We start from the raw sequence: 17,338 nt of genomic DNA, 5'->3' as shown, positions 1-17,338 counted from the left end.
ATGTATGGCTGTTGTGAGGATTCGTTGGAGCCTAATACGTTAAAGTGCGTGGCCTGTTTGATAAATGTTAGCTCTCATTATTTGGGCTTCACCTATACTACATATTATAATTATATACTTTATATCCTGTTTATGATTGGTGAGTGAATAAATTGAAGTATGTGCATACTACCAGGCTTGTCAACTTCAGAAGGTCACTGCAAGCTGGGAACAGTAGTTGTCACGGTAGAATATTAATGTCAGTATTATTATAGGGTCGCTCCAGGAACGTGCAATCCCCTGCCAGAATGGGTTACAAAGAGAGATGAAAGCCGGTGGTAGGATGTCAACTCCCAATTGAGTAAATGTGTACTAAATCCCTCTGTGCCAAGCACAATAGAAGATGTGGAAATCAGTCCTGGGGTGTCCGGGTGGCTCAGTCAGTTAAGCATCCAACTCTTGATTTCGGCTCAGGTCACGATCTCACAGTCTGTGAGTTCAAGCCCTGCTCTGGGCTCTGTGCTGGCAGCATGGAGCTTGCTTGGGATTCTCTCTCTCTCTCTCTCTCTCTCTCTCTTTCTCTCTCTCCCTCCCCTGCTTGCACTCCCATACAGTCTCTCTCAAAATAAACATTTTAAAAATTAAAAAAAAAAAACCAAAATCAGTCCCGATGCCATATACTTCAAGGACCTCAGAACGTAGTTTGTAGGTTACTAGCTTTTGAAATCATTTGACTTCTTTAAATGAATTCATGACTCGTGTTTAGCCCTACTGCAGAGTAAAGCTGCTTGTTCAGATCTCTTCTTTTTTGTCCCTAGGCTTCTGTTGGGTGCCTCGGTTAGCAGCTTCGTTTAATCCACTGGTGTGTGGGGCCCTGAGAAAGATCCTTCTCTTGTGCCACTTAATAATACAATGCTGTCCATGTGGTTTACAGAAGTGCTTAAGCGTGCCTTCACTCATTTGGTCTTATGAATAACCCTGTGAGGAAGGTAGGTTACAGATTTAATTTCCCCATCTTGCAGTCCAGGCACCTGAGGGAAGAGAAGCCCTGCTACCAGTAAGTGGCCCATTTCACATGGGAATTGGGTCTTCCTGCTCCAGGTTCAGTGCTGCTGCCCTATGCAGCCTCAGTCTGTGTGTCAGGCCCTGTTATGTGTCAGGCCCTGTTCTGGCCTGGAGATACGATGGTTCCGAGATGGATGAGATCCTTGCTTTATGCAGCAGACATTCCAGTGGCAGCAGTAGAAAAATAAACCAAGGCCACCATTTGGAAAAGTGGCAGAAGGAACAGCAAGGGTAAACTGCTCCAACAGTGGCTGGAGCAGGTGAGTTGGGGTGGAAGGAGAGAGAGAGAGGAGAGGGGGGCTGATGGGGAGGGGTGAGGCCTCAGATCCTACAGGGCCTTGTAGGCTAGAGTAAGCACTTGTGGTTTGATTCTAAAAGCTTGGGAGGCCAGTGAAGTCTTTAGGAAGGGGAATGACCGTAGTCGATTTTGGGTTTTTTAAAAAATCATTCTGGCCTCTGTGTGGCCAATGGATTTTAAGGGGAATAAGCATGGCGGCCAGGAGGGTAGTTAGGAGACTGGTTGAGAAGTGATGAAGGCCTGCTGCAGGGGTAGCAGTGGAGGTGGGCCCAAGAGGGTGGACTGGGGATATGTTTTGGAGGCAGAACCAGCAGGATGGTGGTTGGGAGAAGAGCTGAAGGAATCAAGGATGATTCCTGGGTTTTTGGCCTGAGCAATTAGGTAGATGTTGGGTGGTGCCATCTGCCTTTAAAATGATGAAAGGACTTTTTGGTAAGGTGCCCTGTGGGGAAGAATTCGCGGTGGTTCACTCCGAACCTGTTGGAGGGGCAGAGGTATAAACATCATACCTTACAGTTCGTGGGGACGAGATCCCAGATTATGTGCAGGAGCGCAGACGGATGCATCTCCCTGAAGCCCTCACCTTGGACTTCCGCAAGCCCTACTTTTCTTGCACTCTGGCTCTTTGCCGGCTAGTGGAGTGGCAGGCGTGGGCTTTGCCAGGGCAGTGCCCATCTGTCTCATGCTGTTGGTGTTGCTGTCCTGACTCGAGATCTTGGCTGATGAAGGCTGGAAGGAGGCTAGCCAGCTCTGGGAGAGAGTGAAGCTCACTGTCAGGGCCTCACACGGCCACAGTTTCCCTGCCAAAGTGGTTCTTTTCCTTGGCCCTCAAATGACATTTCTAAAGTTTCAGAGCTTTTGATTTGGGAATCCCTTGTGAAAAGCTGTTGTGTTCTGCCAGAATTCCTGGAGGATCCTTGAATGGAGTATCTCTTCTGAGCAAGAGAATTCGAGCCTTTTTTTCCTCTAGGCTAATACTTGCACTGGTAAATGCAGGCTTACGATGTTGCAAGTTCCACATGGTGAATAGAAGACCCATAATCCCACTGCCTCTACTCGTATAGCCTTGTTTGCTGTTTAAAATGTTCTTTCCTGTGTGTTCTTATCCAGTAATGCCAGTCCATGAAGGTCATGTGGAATATGTACCAATCCCCAGTTTACAGACGAGGCATTGAGATGCCAAGAGGTCGTTGTTTTTGTCAGTAACGCTAGGCACCTGGTAGGTGCTGGGTGAGGGAGATTCTTGCAGCTCAGGGAGTGTGTTTTTCATGTCAGAAGTACCCTTGTCCCCTGGAGCTTGCTAGAAGTGCAGAATCTGGGCCTAGATCTAATAAACCGGGCTGCATTTTACCAAGACCCCTGGGTGTCTCCTGTGCAAGTTAAAACTTGAGAGGTGCGCTTATTTGGTACTAAGTGGCAAAACTAGGGCTTGCCTGTGATAACGATAATAAAAGTGACAGGAGTAGCTAACATTCATTGAGCCGAGCACTGTTGTAAGTACTTGACCCACGTTGTCTCATGCAGTCCTCATAGCAACCCTGACCATGGGTACTGTTATGAATCCCGCTTTCCAGAAGAGGAAAGCAGAGGCACAGAAAATTCCCATAACGTCCCCGGACCCTTTGCTCTTTCTGCCGCTGGGTTTTCCAGGTGGGCAGTCCGTCCCTGCTGTCTCGTCCAGAGCCGTTCTCTTCTGTACGTGATACTAATGTTACATGCTGCTGAGAAAGTGACTTGAAAGAATGTTTGAGGAAATCAGGGGAAGAACCCTTGAGCTATTTTAACTGAATGAGATGGATGTCAGTCACTTGACCCATAGTCAAGAAACAGATATGCAATTTATAAGATAAGCACCTCTCACACTTCTTAACAGTCCAACACTCAAGGCCGTAACAGCTGATGTGGGTAGGAGCTGCGAGCCTGTACTGAGTCATTTGACCCTACACTGTTTCTTGATGGTGGTGATAATATCTGTGCCGAGAAGAGGGCAGCCAAAGTCCCATACCACCCGCTGACTGGCTGCAAAGGATGCCTCAGTTTTCCCTCTCTGCCCTGTGGCCTCATTGTTTTCCTTTCAACATCTCCTTATCTCAGAGCTTAAAGTCTTAGAAAGATTTCTTGGTCAAGGTATGCCCGTAGAATCTTAGATTTCTTGGTGTCTTAGATTTCACAGGAAATTCTGGTGTGAAAAGGCAGTGGGATCAGGTGGGGTGGGGCAAGGATTCTGGTAGCAATTCCGCCACTTGCTGTGTGACCTGAGGCAAGTAATTCAACCTCTCTGGCTCTCAGTCGCAGCCTCTCTCTCTCTCAGTCTCAGAGTCTCAGTCTCAATATATACAAAATAAGGACCTGGAACAACTTTCCAAGGCTCTTCCAGCCCCGCCTGGAAGAATGAGTATGGAGTTGAGTGGTATTTTCTTTCTTGGTGACTTCATGCTGGGCTTTCACCCAGGCCTTCCAGGGTGGGGCTTTTAAAGCACATTTCTGGGCCGCCAGAGATCCTTGATTGCCATCAGCTCATCTTATCAGCCTCGCACATCTGCATTGCAGCTGGGGATGTTTCTGTTTAAGGCTCAACTAGTCCTGGTGACACATTGTGTCTCCTCACTTTGTCACACTGCAGGCATTGAGCTCTTCACACACAAGCAGATCTATCTCTAGTATGCTGATTTATTTAAATCAGAGTTTGCATTAGAGAGCACCAGCGATCATTATGGTGGGTGTGGTTTTATTTTTACAGTTTTTGGCAGGATATTTGCAGCACTTGCATTTTGTCATATTTGAACATGGTGTATAAGTGGAAGCGGGTCCAAGGGAACAAGGAATTAGAGCAGATTATCATGCTCTTACCTACTCTGGGGTCCTTCACATCACCTTCAGCAGAGGTTCCAGGAACTGCCTGCTTCGGGGCTGTTGTGTGGGAATAAAGTCAATGGAAACTAGAAGCTCCTGGAATGGTCTCCAGCAGTGTAGCGGATTGCAGTAATCATTACTTTATAACACATTTCAGTAACCTAAGCAAAAAAAAAAAAAAAAAAAACCACCAAAAAAACTAGCTAGTAAATCACAAAAGATTCCATTCAGGTAAGATAAAATATCAGCTCAGGTTACTTAAGATAACCACAAGAAGATTGTTCTTGGTGGAAATAGTTACTGGTTTTGCAAGATCTGCAGTAACCAGTCAGATTCTAGCCTAAGAAATATATCGTGTTTTTCCTTCCTTATTTCTTCAGTTGGCAGCGTTTTTTAATGGCATTTTTTTTCCTGTTTATAAAAATAATGAATTTCTGTTGAGGAAAAATGAGGAAAGTCCTGAAAAGATCAAACTTAAGATTCACTTTGGGGCACCTGGCCGGCTCAGTCGGTGGAACATGGGACTCTTGATCTCGGGGTTATGAGTTCAAGGCCCCATGCTGGGCATGGAGATTGCTTAAAAATAAAATCTAAAAAAAAAAAAAAAAATGCTTTGAAAGATTCACTTTAGGCGTGTCTGGGTGCCTCAGTTGGTTAAACGTCTGAGTTTGGCTCAGGTCATGATCTCGTGGTTCGTGAGTTCGAGCCCTGCATCAGGTTCTGTGCTGACAGCTCAGAGCCTAGAGCCTGCTTCAGATTCTGTGTCTCCCTCTGCACCTCCCCTGCTCGTGTTCTCTCTCTCTCTCTCTCTGTCTCAAAGAATAAATAAACATTAAAAAAATTTTTTTTTTTTTTAAAGAGTCACTTTAAGTCCTACTGCCCAAAACTAGCCACTGTAACATCTTACTATCCAAAGGCAAAGATATCCCTAAATATATTTTATCTAGTGGATGTACAATTCTTACCTATTTCCCCTATTGTCATTTAGGCTAGTTTCAATGTTAAATATTATAAATAATGCTACAGAGAACATCTTGATGATTATCTTTGTGTAAATGTTTGTCTGCATTTCTGATGATTTCTTTAGATTATTTAATTAAAAAATTTTAATTACAAAGGCAGCCTCCTTAAATCACAGTTTTAACAAGGCAATGTCTAAATAAAGTTGGAAAGGCAGACATTTTACTACAATTTGGTGGAGAGGAGTTGCCTATGAAAATGGTATTCTAACTCAATTTCGGCATTCTTGTCTACTGGCAGATATGTTTTTAGATAAATGTACACTCAAAGCGTTACCTTTCATGTTGCATCTGGAAATGTTCATTTCATATTTCAGAACCATGTTTCCATGTTTAGTAGTTATAAACTAGTAAACTTTCCCTGGCATTGGGCATTTGTTTCCAGACTTTTACAATGACATAATGGGCTCTAATGAACATCTTTGCTTCTCTCTCTCAGCCTAATAAGAGAGCAATTCTAATAAATAAATAGATGGTTTGGGGAAGGTTAGAATTTTCAGAGTTCTAAAGGAGAACCGTATGTTTTCCTTCTTAAAATTTTATTGGGATCCTCCAAAAGTGTTAAAAAAAACAACAACAACTTTATTGAGATATAATTCCCATATAGTTTTTCTCAGCCTTCTTTGCTCCTTCTCCTGCATTTTCTTTTTGATACAGAATTCCCACTGTATAAGACCCAGAACACGGGCTTATGTAAACCCTCCGTTCTCTGAGCAGGCTGTTGGCTGGTGACATTGACTGGAAATACTGTACATACATTATCAGGTTTGTGCACTGCACGAGCTCTCAGTATGAGAGCAAGCGTATCATTGTGGAACTGGACAGTGCATCATGACAACTGTGGACTTTTGGAGAGGGATTTTTAAAAAACATTTAACTCATCAATTACTGAAATAAGTTCTATGATTTATGGGAGATTCTGCTTCGTCAACTTTGGGAACTGTTTCCTATAGAGGTGGCACATGTAGGGCGAGCTTCTCCAACATATAATTAATATAATTAATATAAGAAATTAATTTGCTTCTCCAACATGAGTATACACGCAAATCATCAGAAGTCTCAATACAATGGGATTCTGATTTGGGGGGATCTAGATGGGGTTAGATTCTGCAGAGTTAAACCAGGTAGAACAGGAGAAGATTTTAGGTCGCACTCCATACAGCATCCAAAATTATATTGAATGACATGGGTTAGGATGAGGCTGTTAGCGTTATTCCCTTTTAAACTTTGTTCTGGCCATCTCAAGGAGAACGTTTGTGTGGTTCCCGTCTATTTCTTAACACTTGCTAAGTTGGTTTTCTAACCAAGAGAGATCAGACCGTCAGCCCTTAGGTAAGCCATAGTATCTAGCTAGAATTTAGTGATGTTGTTGTGTGTCCTTATATTTATTTTCATAGTTACCTTCTGTGTACAGTAAGTGATACTGATTTTCTATTCATGCTAGTGATACAAAGTTTCTTTGTGTTAGAAGAAAGTAGATTTAAAGAAAACCCTTGAGTAAATCATAGTACAGGTGGTTCGTGGAAATGGTAAAAATAGTGAAGAGACAATCAGATGACTGATATTTAGGGCTGGTGTAGGAAAAAGGCCATGAACTTTGGAGCCAGGCAGACCTGGTTTCTGCGTATTTTGCCACTTATTAACCCGGTGTGCCATGTTACTGCCCTCTCCCCTGCTCAGGGCTTTTCTCCTCCAGATTGGGTCAGGGCAGAAGCACCTCCTGTGGGCCAGGCCCCGTAATGCTTGTCTCCTCTGATGCTCAGACAACTCCATGTGGCAGGGTATTGGTGGTCTTCCCATTTCACAGACAAGCAAATAGTCTCAGAAGGAACTTGGGCCGGGTTCCAGAACTAGGAATGGTAGCACTGGGTTTCAATCTCAGGTGTACCTGAATGTCTCTTTTCATTACTCCAGGCCACTTCCCTCTTTTAAATGTAGATTTTGCTCTGGCTCTCTACCCAGCTGAATGGCAGTCTGATTAAAGTGAAACGTCACTGAGGGGCGCTTGGGTGGCTCAGTCAGTTAAGCCTCTGACTCTTGATTTTGGCCCAGGTCATGATCTCATAAGTGAGTTCGAGCCCCACATGGGGCTCCGTGCTGGTAGTGTGGAGCCTGCTTGGGATATTCTCTCTCTCTCTCTCTCTCTCTCTCTCTCTCTCTCTCTCTCTCTCTCAAAACAAATAAACTTCAAATAAAATTGTTAAAAAAAAGAAAAGTCATTGCGCACACCCATGTTCCCTACAGCATTACTCACAATTGCCAAGAGGTGGGAGTTGCCCAAACGTCCCTGGACAGACCAGTGGATAAAGAAAATGTGGCGTATACACACAATAGGATATTATTTAGCCTCAAAAAAACAAGGTGATCTTGTCACATGCCACAACACAGAGGCAGAGTGGTGGTTTGCAGGGGCTGGGGAAAGGGGGAAATGGGGAGTTTCTGCTTGATGGGTATAGAGTTTCAGTTTGGCACGATGAAAAAGTTCTAGAGCTCTGTTACAATGTGGATGTAGTTGGCACTGGATTGTACACTTAAAAGTGGTTCAGAGGGTACATTTTGTATATAAGTGTAGGGTTTTTTTACCACAATTAAAAATTTCTTAAAAGTAGAAAAAGAAAAAAAGCCATTGGTCAGAAGGCATTTTTTTTTTTTCATTTTGGAAAAATGTCAAGCGTACATAAAAATAGACTAATATAATGAACCATGAACCCATTACCCGCTTCCAGCAGTTATCAGCACATGGCACTTCTGTTCTACCTACAGCCTCCCGTGCACCCCACCCCACTCTGGCACACAGTGCGTAACTTTATCTGAAAACACTTTTACGTGTACGCCTAAAGTAAGAACTTTTTCTAAAGAGCGCCATTTTCACACCTAAAAAAAGGTAACGATAATTCTTTAACCACCTAATATCTGGTGTGCAAATTTGCTCGATTGTCTCATACATTTTGTAATAGTTGGTGCATTTGGCTCAAGATCCAAAAAGGGCCCCCATCAAGCACCAAATGTTATATTTGGTTGATTTAACTGTCTTACATCAAAAGAGTGCATACATTTTTATTTTTATGTATTTATTTTTTAAATTTTTTTTAACGTTTATTTATTTTTGAGACAGAGAGAGACAGAGCATGAACGGGGGAGGGTCAGAGAGAGGGAGACACAGAATCTGAAACAGGCTCCAGGCTCTGAGCTGTCAGCACAGAGCCCGACGCGGGGCTCGAACTCACGGACCGCGAGATCATGACCTGAGCCGAAGTCGGCCGCTTAACCGACTGAGCCACCCAGGCGCCCCAGAGTGTATGCATTTTTAGCAGAGAAACAACTTCACTTCTTTGCTGGATGAGTACTTGGAATGAGAAGTTCCTGGAAGGAAGGCTGGTCTGGCTTCATAGTCTAGTGGTGGTTCAGAGTGTAAGTTCTGTGTGTTGGACTGGTGTGGGCAACAGGGTGCACTGGCGATGGGGAGATTAATGAGACAGCCCAGGGAGGGGGTAGATGGCGCCCTCTGTCAAAAAGGAACCTGCATAGCTTTTACAGCTCTAGGAATGGATCCTGCTAATTACTGCTACCTGTAGCTAAAGGTGTATGTTCAGGATATTCACTATGGCATAGTTTGCAGTAGCAAAAGACCAGGAACCATGAGAAGACGTCCCGGTAGTGGAATGATCGAATACCTTAAAATTTTATTTTATTTATTTATTTTTTTAAGTAAAGTCTACACTCAACTTGGGGCTGGAACTCATGACCCTGAGATCAAGAGTCACATGCTCTACTGACTGAGCCAGCCAGGCGCCCCATCAAATACATTATAAAGCAACCACACAGTGACGTCTAGGCAGCTGTTTGAAGGAGGAGGGTGGTGGTAGTGCAGAAATTGCTTCCAAGATCTATAAAGTAAGCTGGAGAACGGTACGTAGCGTACTTCCACTTGAGTTAAAAAAAAAAAAAAAAAAAAAAAAAAGATGGGCGAGCAATACAGATACATTAATGCTTAGGTATGCATTGAGTATTTCCCCAGGGGTCGGGGGAAGATTACTTGCTCATTACTGTACAGCCTGAATTGTTTTAATCTATGCATATATTGATGTACACATGTACATATGCATATATGTGTGTATTAAGAATAAGTTTCTAGGTAGGCCTTTAAATAAGGTAAGCCTAGTTTTGAATCCTGATTGTTCCACTTAATTGCTCTGAGACCTTGGGCAAATTAATTTCTCTGAACCTCCCATCCTTATTTTTAAAATGAGGCGAATACCTATTCCTCATAAGGTGATGTTGAGGATTAGAAGAGGAATATACGTTAAGCTCTTGATATACTGCGAATTGCAAGTGTCGAATATGACAAAACCTCAGACCTACACTGATCCCACTAAGAAGTAGCCTCTAGGTTTGACTATATTTTTATGAATGTATTTTCTGAATGTTTCACAACTGGATTAAAAAAAGAAAGGATTGGGGCGCCTGGGTGGCGCAGTCGGTTAAGCGTCCGACTTCAGCCAGGTCACGATCTCGCGGTCCGTGAGTTCGAGCCCCGCGTCAGGCTCTGGGCTGATGGCTCGGAGCCTGGAGCCTGTTTCCGATTCTGTGTCTCCCTCTCTCTCTGCCCCTCCCCCGTTCATGCTCTGTCTCTCTCTGTCCCAAAAATAAATAAAAAAAAAAAAAAAAAAAAAAAAGAAAGGATTTCTTTCCCACTTTTTCCCTCTAAATAAATGCTTTCTTTGTCTGCCTGTTTGGGTTATCAAATGACAGGGCATGCATGGTGCCAGTTTGAATTCAGGGCAGGAATTTATTTGTTCAGGGTTCTTGTATGTAACCTTTGTAGGTTTCTTTCCAGATAAGTAGCCTATCTTCCTAAAACACTTAATCTGAAATCAAGTTGCTAGACTTTTTCCCCCCAAGGAAACAATAGCTTCATTGCCATCCCCCTTCTTGATTATAAGAAACAAAATATATGCAGCTGTCAAAAAGGCCAAAGGAAGCAAAAAAAAAAAAAAAAAAAAAAAAAAAAATCACTTGCAAGCTCAGTCCCAGAGTAAATTAACTTTACTAATCTTGCAGTAGGCTAAGCACTGAGCATTAATTTATTAGTTTATTTAATCCTTAGAACAGTTCTTTAAGGTATGTGTTATTAACTGCATTTTATGTAAGAAACTATGACTTAGATAACTTTGTAGCTATCTAAGCTACAAGATTTTGTAGCTAAGTGGCAGTGCAGAAATTAAAACCCTGACCTGTTGGACGCTAAAGCTCATGATTTTAGCGCAGAGCCTGCTTGGGATTCTCTCTCTTCCTCTTTCTCTGCCCCTCCCCCACTTGCACCGTCTCTGTCTCTCTCAAAATAGATAAATAAACTTAAAAAAAATAATAAAGCTCATGTTTTTAACCACGACTTTACCCTGTTTCCCTCACGTCTTTTTCTGTACATGTGCATGTACACATGTAAACATAAATCACGTCACAGTAGCTCTTCTCTTTGGTAGGCTGCTTTTTTTTTCACTCAGCCAAATGTCACGAATGTCTTCCTAGAAGTAAATACTTAGAGGTTTATTGCCATTCTTAATGACTGCATAATTTCCCATTGTAGAGATGTGTTATAACTTAACCAGTCCTTTACCGATGAGTATTTAGGTGGTTATAGGTGGTGCTGTAATAAATATAAACATGTGTGCATCTTGCATATATATTCAGGGATTGATGTCCTTAATTAGATCCTTAAAATAATTCCAAGAAATGGAGTTGCTGTTTGAAGGAGTGTTACATTGTGACTATTACACTTCAGTGGATTGATTGACTGTTTGATTCAAGATATTGATTACTCAACTGTTAGCAAATAATCTGTGCCAGTTTGAGATGCTGTGGCTCTTATACGTACTGTAAGGGACAGTTTGAAAGTTTTTAGACAATTCACACAATTATCTGGTTATAAACAGTACCTGTAATAACAACAGCCTGTATTTTATTAACCTTTGGTCTAAATGCCTTTAGGGCGGAGACTACATGACTTGCTACAATGACATTAGAATGTTAAAGAGTCTAGTACTGTAGACCTCATGGAAGCTCTTTTAGACACTTCACCATAAAGTTGAGATAAGTATTTTTACTCCTAGGGCCCTTTGTTCATCAGTTAAAACATTGCCTTTCCCTTCCTGCCTCTCTTTCTTCTTTCCTTCCTTCCATCTTGACGCCCAGCCTGGCTCTCAGACCCACGACCCTGAGATCAAGAGTCACATGCTCCACTGACTGAGCCAGCCAGGCACCCCAAAACATTTTTACTACCTTATATTCATGGTGGTCAGTAAAACTGGGTAGATGAAAGGAAGAAAATAATGAGTTTTAACAATTGGATATTACTTTACTAATTAATTTCACAAAATTTTTCCATCTCCTTTTCCCCCTAATTTTATTTTTCTGACCACACGGTATATTCCCACTAGTCAAAACCCAAGAGGTCTAAAGGGTATACATGCAAAGTCTCCCTCCTGCTCTTACCCCACGCCATATAGCTGTTTCCTTATAGGCAGCCAGTGTTGTTATCTGGCTCATGAACATCCCTTAAAATATATTTTATGCACATATAAGCAAATATAGAACTGTTCCCTCCACACAAATCCAATGTCATTTTTTTTTAAGTTTTTTTTTTTTTTTTTTTTTTTTTTGAGAGAGAGAGACAGACAGACAGACAGACAGAGCATGAGCTAGGGAGGGGCAGAGAGAGAGGGAGACACAGAGTCCAAAGCAGGCTCCAGGCTCTGAGCTGACAGCACAGAGCCTGACATGAGGCTCAAACTCGTGAACTGCGAGATCATGACCTGAGCTGAAGTCTGGCTTTCAACTGACTGAGCCACCCACGTGCCCCAAATCCAATGTCCTTTTAAACATTTTTAAACATTTTTTTTTTTTTTTTTTTTATCGAGGGGGAGAAAGAGAACTTGCACATGCATGTGAGCACAGGGGAGGGGCAGAGAGAAAGTGGGAGGGAATGAATCCCAAACAGGCTCTGTGCGGTCAGCGGAGAGCCTGACTCAGGGCTCAGTGTCACAAACTGTGAGACCATGACCTGAGCCAAAATCAAGAGTTCGATGCTTAACTGACTGAGTCACCCAGGCACCCCCCAATGTCCTTTTAAAAGTTCCTCAGTGATGTTATTTTTCAACAAGAGATGAATAATCTTGTTTCAAAAATTGTGTAACTCCCATTAATGGGAGACCCAGAATTGGGCTTGCTCTCTGATACTTCAAAACAGCGCTGGTTGTGAGAGTAGTGTTGATGGTGATGAGGTAGATACAGAGTAGAAAACAGCCACTTCCCCTGAGAGAAACTTGCACAGGGAGTTGGCTTAAGCCTGGTTAATAGGGAGCTGCTTTATCTTCTTGCCTGAGAGTAGTGTTTCTCAGATGGCCCACGTGATCTGTGGCTTCAGCTGCCTTTCAGATCCTGAGTCCTTGAACTCCAGGCCAGGGCGGTTGGCAGGTGGTTGCCTGGTCTGATCTTAGAGGACACTGCATTGGAATGCATTGATTAAAGTTGCATTAGCATGTACTCTGTGCACCTGCAGATTGCTCCGCCTTGCAGGGCTGTTTCTGGTAAATTGTCAGACCTTTATTTTTTTCCCCTTTGAAGATACCACATGCTCACTAAAGAATAGATCACTATTGATGTTTTGATGGGACTTATTTTATATAATTGTGATTGCATGCGTTCAGTTTTGTAAACTGCTTTTTCATTTGTGATAAGCATTGTCCATGCCATTACAGACCCTTGGTAAGTGTCATTTAAAAAGATAGATTAGGGGAGCCTGGGTGGCTCAGTTGGTTAAGCATCTGACTTCGGCTCAGGTCATGATCTCTCGGTTCGTGAGTTCGAGCCCTGCATGGGGCTCTCCATTCTCAGCGCAGAGCCCACTTCAGATCCTCTGTCTCCCTCGCTTTCTTCCACTACCCTGCTCGGGCACTCTCTCGCTCTCAAAAATGAATAAAAACATTAAAAAAAAAAAAAAGATCAAGGTCTAGGGGCACCTGGTGGCTCAGTTGGTTAAGCATCCGACTTTGGCTTAGGTTATGATCTCGCAGTCTGTGTGTTCGAGCCCTGTGTCGGTCTCTGTGATGACAGCTCAGAGCCTGGAACCTGCTTCGGATTCTGTGTCTCCTTCTCTCTTTGCCACTCCCCCACTCACATTCTGTCTCTCTCTCTTTCAAAATTAAATAAACATTTAAAAACAATTTAAAAAGATAAAGGTCTAAAGAAAACCTCCTCTTAAAAAAAAAAAAAAAAAGACTTGCATGGCAGGCCTTTCTTAATCAGATCACGTATACGTGAATTTGGTTATAGACAAAGATGCCTATAGGAGCCAGGCAGGAAATACAAATGGGCAAAGCATGCTGGGTGTGACTGTAGAGAGCAGGGTTGGGGCAGATTGGAGAGGTTGGGCTCTCCAAAGTAGCAGGTGTTTTCTCAGTTCCCATTGCTGCCATTTGGGTCATGGGCTAGGGGCTGTCAGATATTCCTATTCTTCAAGAGAAGCAGAAAACCTGGTTGTTTTTTTTTTTTTAATTTATTTTTATTTTTTATTATTGAAGAAACTTAAGTTTATTTATTTACTTTGAGAGAGAGTGTGAGCATGTGTGTGCAAGTGCACACATGAGTGGGAGGGTGGGGTAGGGGAGGGAGGGGCAGAGAGAGAGGGAGAGAATCCCAAGCAGGCTCCACGCCATCAGTGCAGAGCCCGACACAGGCCCCATCTCACAACCATGAGATCGTGACCTAAGCTGAAGTCAGGAGTTGCATGCTTAACTGACTGAGCCATTCAGGTGCCCCAAGCCTGGTTTGTTTGTTTTTTAATGTGAAATGGGTGTTTTGGGTTTTTTTTTTTTTTTTTTGAGAAAACAAATTTTTACATATTCAGAAAATAATATGGGAAACAATCCGGATTGACAGCAGTTAACATTTTCTCTTATTTTCTTCAAGCCTCATTTCCCTGGGGTTTTTGTTTGTTTGTTTGTTTGTTTTATTTTGTTGTTTTTTGTTTGAAGTAAACTCACCTCCCAATGTGGGGCTTGAACTCATCACCCTTAGATCAAGAGTCGCATGCTCCACCAACTGAGCCAGCCAGGCACCCCACCCTGTTCTATTTTTTTAAGAGGAATGATACAATATTACAGATAAAATTGAAATATCCTTCCCATTATTTAAAAAAATTTTTCAATTTTAGAGAGAATGAGCGCATGAGCAGGAGAAAGGGGCAAAGGGGGAGAGAGAGACAGAGACAGAGACAGAGAGAGAGAAAGAGAATCCCAAGCAGGCTCCATGCTCCAAGCAGAGCCCTCTGTGGGGCTGACCCCACGACCCTGGGATCATGACCTGAGCAGAAATCAAGAGTCGGACGCTCAACTGACTGAGCCACCCAGGCGCTCCAAAATATCCTTCCCATTTTTAATCCCATTCTCCACCTCTCACCCTGCCCAGTTTGGGCAGCTGCTATCATAAATTGTTGTATATCTTTCCCATTTTTTTTTTTTAACGTTTTATTTATTTTTGAGACAGGGAGAGACAGAGCATGAACGGGGGAGGGTCAGAGAGAGGGAGACACAGAATCCGAAACAGGCCCCAGGCTCTGAGCGGTCAGCACAGAGCCCGACGTGGGGCTCGAACTCACGGACCGCGAGATCATGACCTGAGCCGAAGTCGGCCACCCAACCGACTGAGCCACCCAGGCGCCCCCCCATTTTTTAATACTTACAAATGCAGCTCTATGAGCACCATGTTATTTTATAAATTTTTTGTTGTTTTATAAATTTTTAATCATAATTATCACTCTGTACTTGCTTTTTCACTCAGCCTGTTTATTTATCCATGTAAACATATATAAGTCTAATTCAGGCTTGGCAGACTTTTCTGTAAAAGTTCAGGCAGTAAATATTTTAGGTTTTCTGAGCCAGACTGTCTCTGTTACAGCTACTCAACTCTGATATTTTATAGCTAACGCAGCCATAGGTAATGTGTAAACAGAGGAGGTATGGCTATGTTCCAATAAAATTTTATTTACAAAAACAGGATGTGGGCCGGATTTGGCCCCTGGGCTAGAGCTTGCTAACCCCTGCTCTAATGTATTCCTACTGAATAGTATAGTGTGTATGATATGATCACACCATATGCTATTTTTCAATTCCCCTGGTTTAGATTGTTTCCAGCTTTTCTATTTTAACATGCTGCAGGAAGCATCCTTGTCCGTGTTTCCTTGTGTAAACATTCACATTCAAAGGTTTTTCACTAGGACATACACATAAATAGAAGTGGAATTGCTGAGGCTTTCTTTTTTTTATTTAAACAAATAAAATGGACCAAATAAAATGCTTCGGGTAGAAGAACGTAACCAGTTTGAGACCTCTGTCCTAGAATCTCTATAGGAAGCCAATAGTTAGTGAGAATCCAATCCACACTTACTTCTAGAATGTGAGGTAAGAATCCGTGACAACCAGCAAAGATGAGGGTGCATTCACCCAAGTATAAGAGCTGGAGAATGATCTGGAAGCGTGTGACCGCCATGAGAAATGCGTAACTGACTTCCTCAGCGGACAAAAGTGGTGAAGTTAGGGAGAAACTCAGCTTTTCGTGGGTAGTGGCCATTCAGACGGTGGTTGTTAACGTCGGAATGATCAGTTCTAACAGAAAAGCTATTCAGGACGAAGGTGACGAGCTGCTGACCTGTGGTTGCTTCTTTCCTGGCAATGCTGTGAGTTCCTTTAAAGATTTATCACTGCAATTAGACCGGCTAGAAGAAGAGTAAGGAAGGTAATAAAGCAAAGAAAGAGCGTCAGGGCATCCTTCCAAGAAAACCCTCTCCTCTGAGGAGGACCCAGAGCAAGTTTTTAAGCCCTGGTGGCAGGAAATTAAATTAGCCCATCTTCCTGAAGCAGTATGGCAACAATACATGACTCGTGCAGTCGAGCTCAGCGAGCTCAGCAAAGAAATGGTATTATTCTGTGTTCTGAGTTGAGATTTAATTAAGAGGACTCGGGCTTTGGGAAGTCCTTCTTTTTGAAACATTTTAAGCATGATTGTAGGTCATTATAGTTCCTTTGTTTTTATCGTTTGGAAGAGCGCAAAAAATATACGGTCACCCTGCGGCGGACCTTTTCATTTTTTTAAACAGGCTCGGGGCCACCTTGTTTTGATAGGTAAAAGCTGGACAGCTCTGCCTCTTCTGTAATGCAGAAAAATTGGTCTCTCCTCTGACCCATTCTCCTCTTACCCCCCTTATGTTTCCTTTAAAAATTTTTTATTTTATTTTATTTATTTAAAATTTTTTTTTAATATTTATTTTTGAGAGAGAGAGAGAGAGACAGAGCATGAGTGGGGGAGGGGCAGAGAGAGAGGGAGACACAGAATCCGAAGCAGGCTCCAGGCTCCGAGCTGTCAGCACAGAGCCCGACGTGGGGCCGAACCCATGAACTGTGAAATCATGACCTGGGCCGAAGTCGGACGCTTAACCAACTGAGCCACCCAGCCGTCCCTTTTCTTTCTTTCTTTCCTTTTTTTTAAGGTTTTATTTATTTAAGTACTGTCCACCCAACATGGGGCTCAAACTCATGACCCCGAGATCAAGAGCCGCATGCACCTCCCACTGAGCCGACCAGCCTCCCTCCCTTACGTTTCTTACTCCAAGTCTATGGGATCTTGTCTAAACCATCCCATGTGCTGCAGCAGAGGCCTCCCCACGGGAGGCTCCGGGGCTTGGGGTTTGAGCTTGGCCCCTGACTTTTGCAGGTCTCTGCTGACATGGAGGTAGAGACAGGCAAGGGATCAGCTGCAGTGGTAGCTTGGGGGCCATTGCCCTGGAAAAGAAAGGGAGACCAGACCGGCCATTCTAACATCTAGTTCTTTCTTATCATCAGACAAAATTGTAATAGCGTATAGAAAGTGATGAACGAGGGACTGTCTTACATGCTTTTCTTTAAATGGCTGGAGCTTCACTTCTCTAATTGAACATGGATTAAGTATTTGGATCTCAGTTTAATCTGATTTTTTTCAGGGTGATAACTATAAAACTGAACAAGAGAATAAAAGTTAGGGCTCACTAGTCATCTCTGGAATGATCGTTTGACAAAGGTTTTGGATGAATCTG

The 17,338-nt window shown here is 42.9% G+C and overlaps 1 protein-coding gene across 2 annotated transcripts in view; it reads left to right on the top strand.

Annotated features, from left to right (window-relative positions):
* The window catches only part of KIF3B (kinesin family member 3B), a 41,018-nt gene that overhangs the window by 2,472 nt on the left and 21,208 nt on the right, over positions 1–17,338 (top strand). The window contains exon 1 of one of the 2 annotated variants that reach the window (XM_019458823.2): positions 15,832–15,946. The exons of the other annotated variant lie outside the window; for it this stretch is intronic. The gene's annotated coding sequence lies outside the window, so the exon portion shown is untranslated. Of the gene's footprint in view, positions 1–15,831; positions 15,947–17,338 lie in introns of those variants that run through there. 2 annotated transcript variants of the gene reach the window in all.

Source organism: Panthera pardus, unplaced genomic scaffold, assembly GCF_024362965.1.
Source record: "Panthera pardus isolate Hobbes unplaced genomic scaffold, ASM2436296v1 HiC_scaffold_25, whole genome shotgun sequence".
NCBI classification, from domain to species: domain Eukaryota; kingdom Metazoa; phylum Chordata; class Mammalia; order Carnivora; family Felidae; genus Panthera; species Panthera pardus.
Note: the sequence above shows the minus strand (reverse complement) of the source record. Positions and strands in the feature narration are given on the sequence as shown.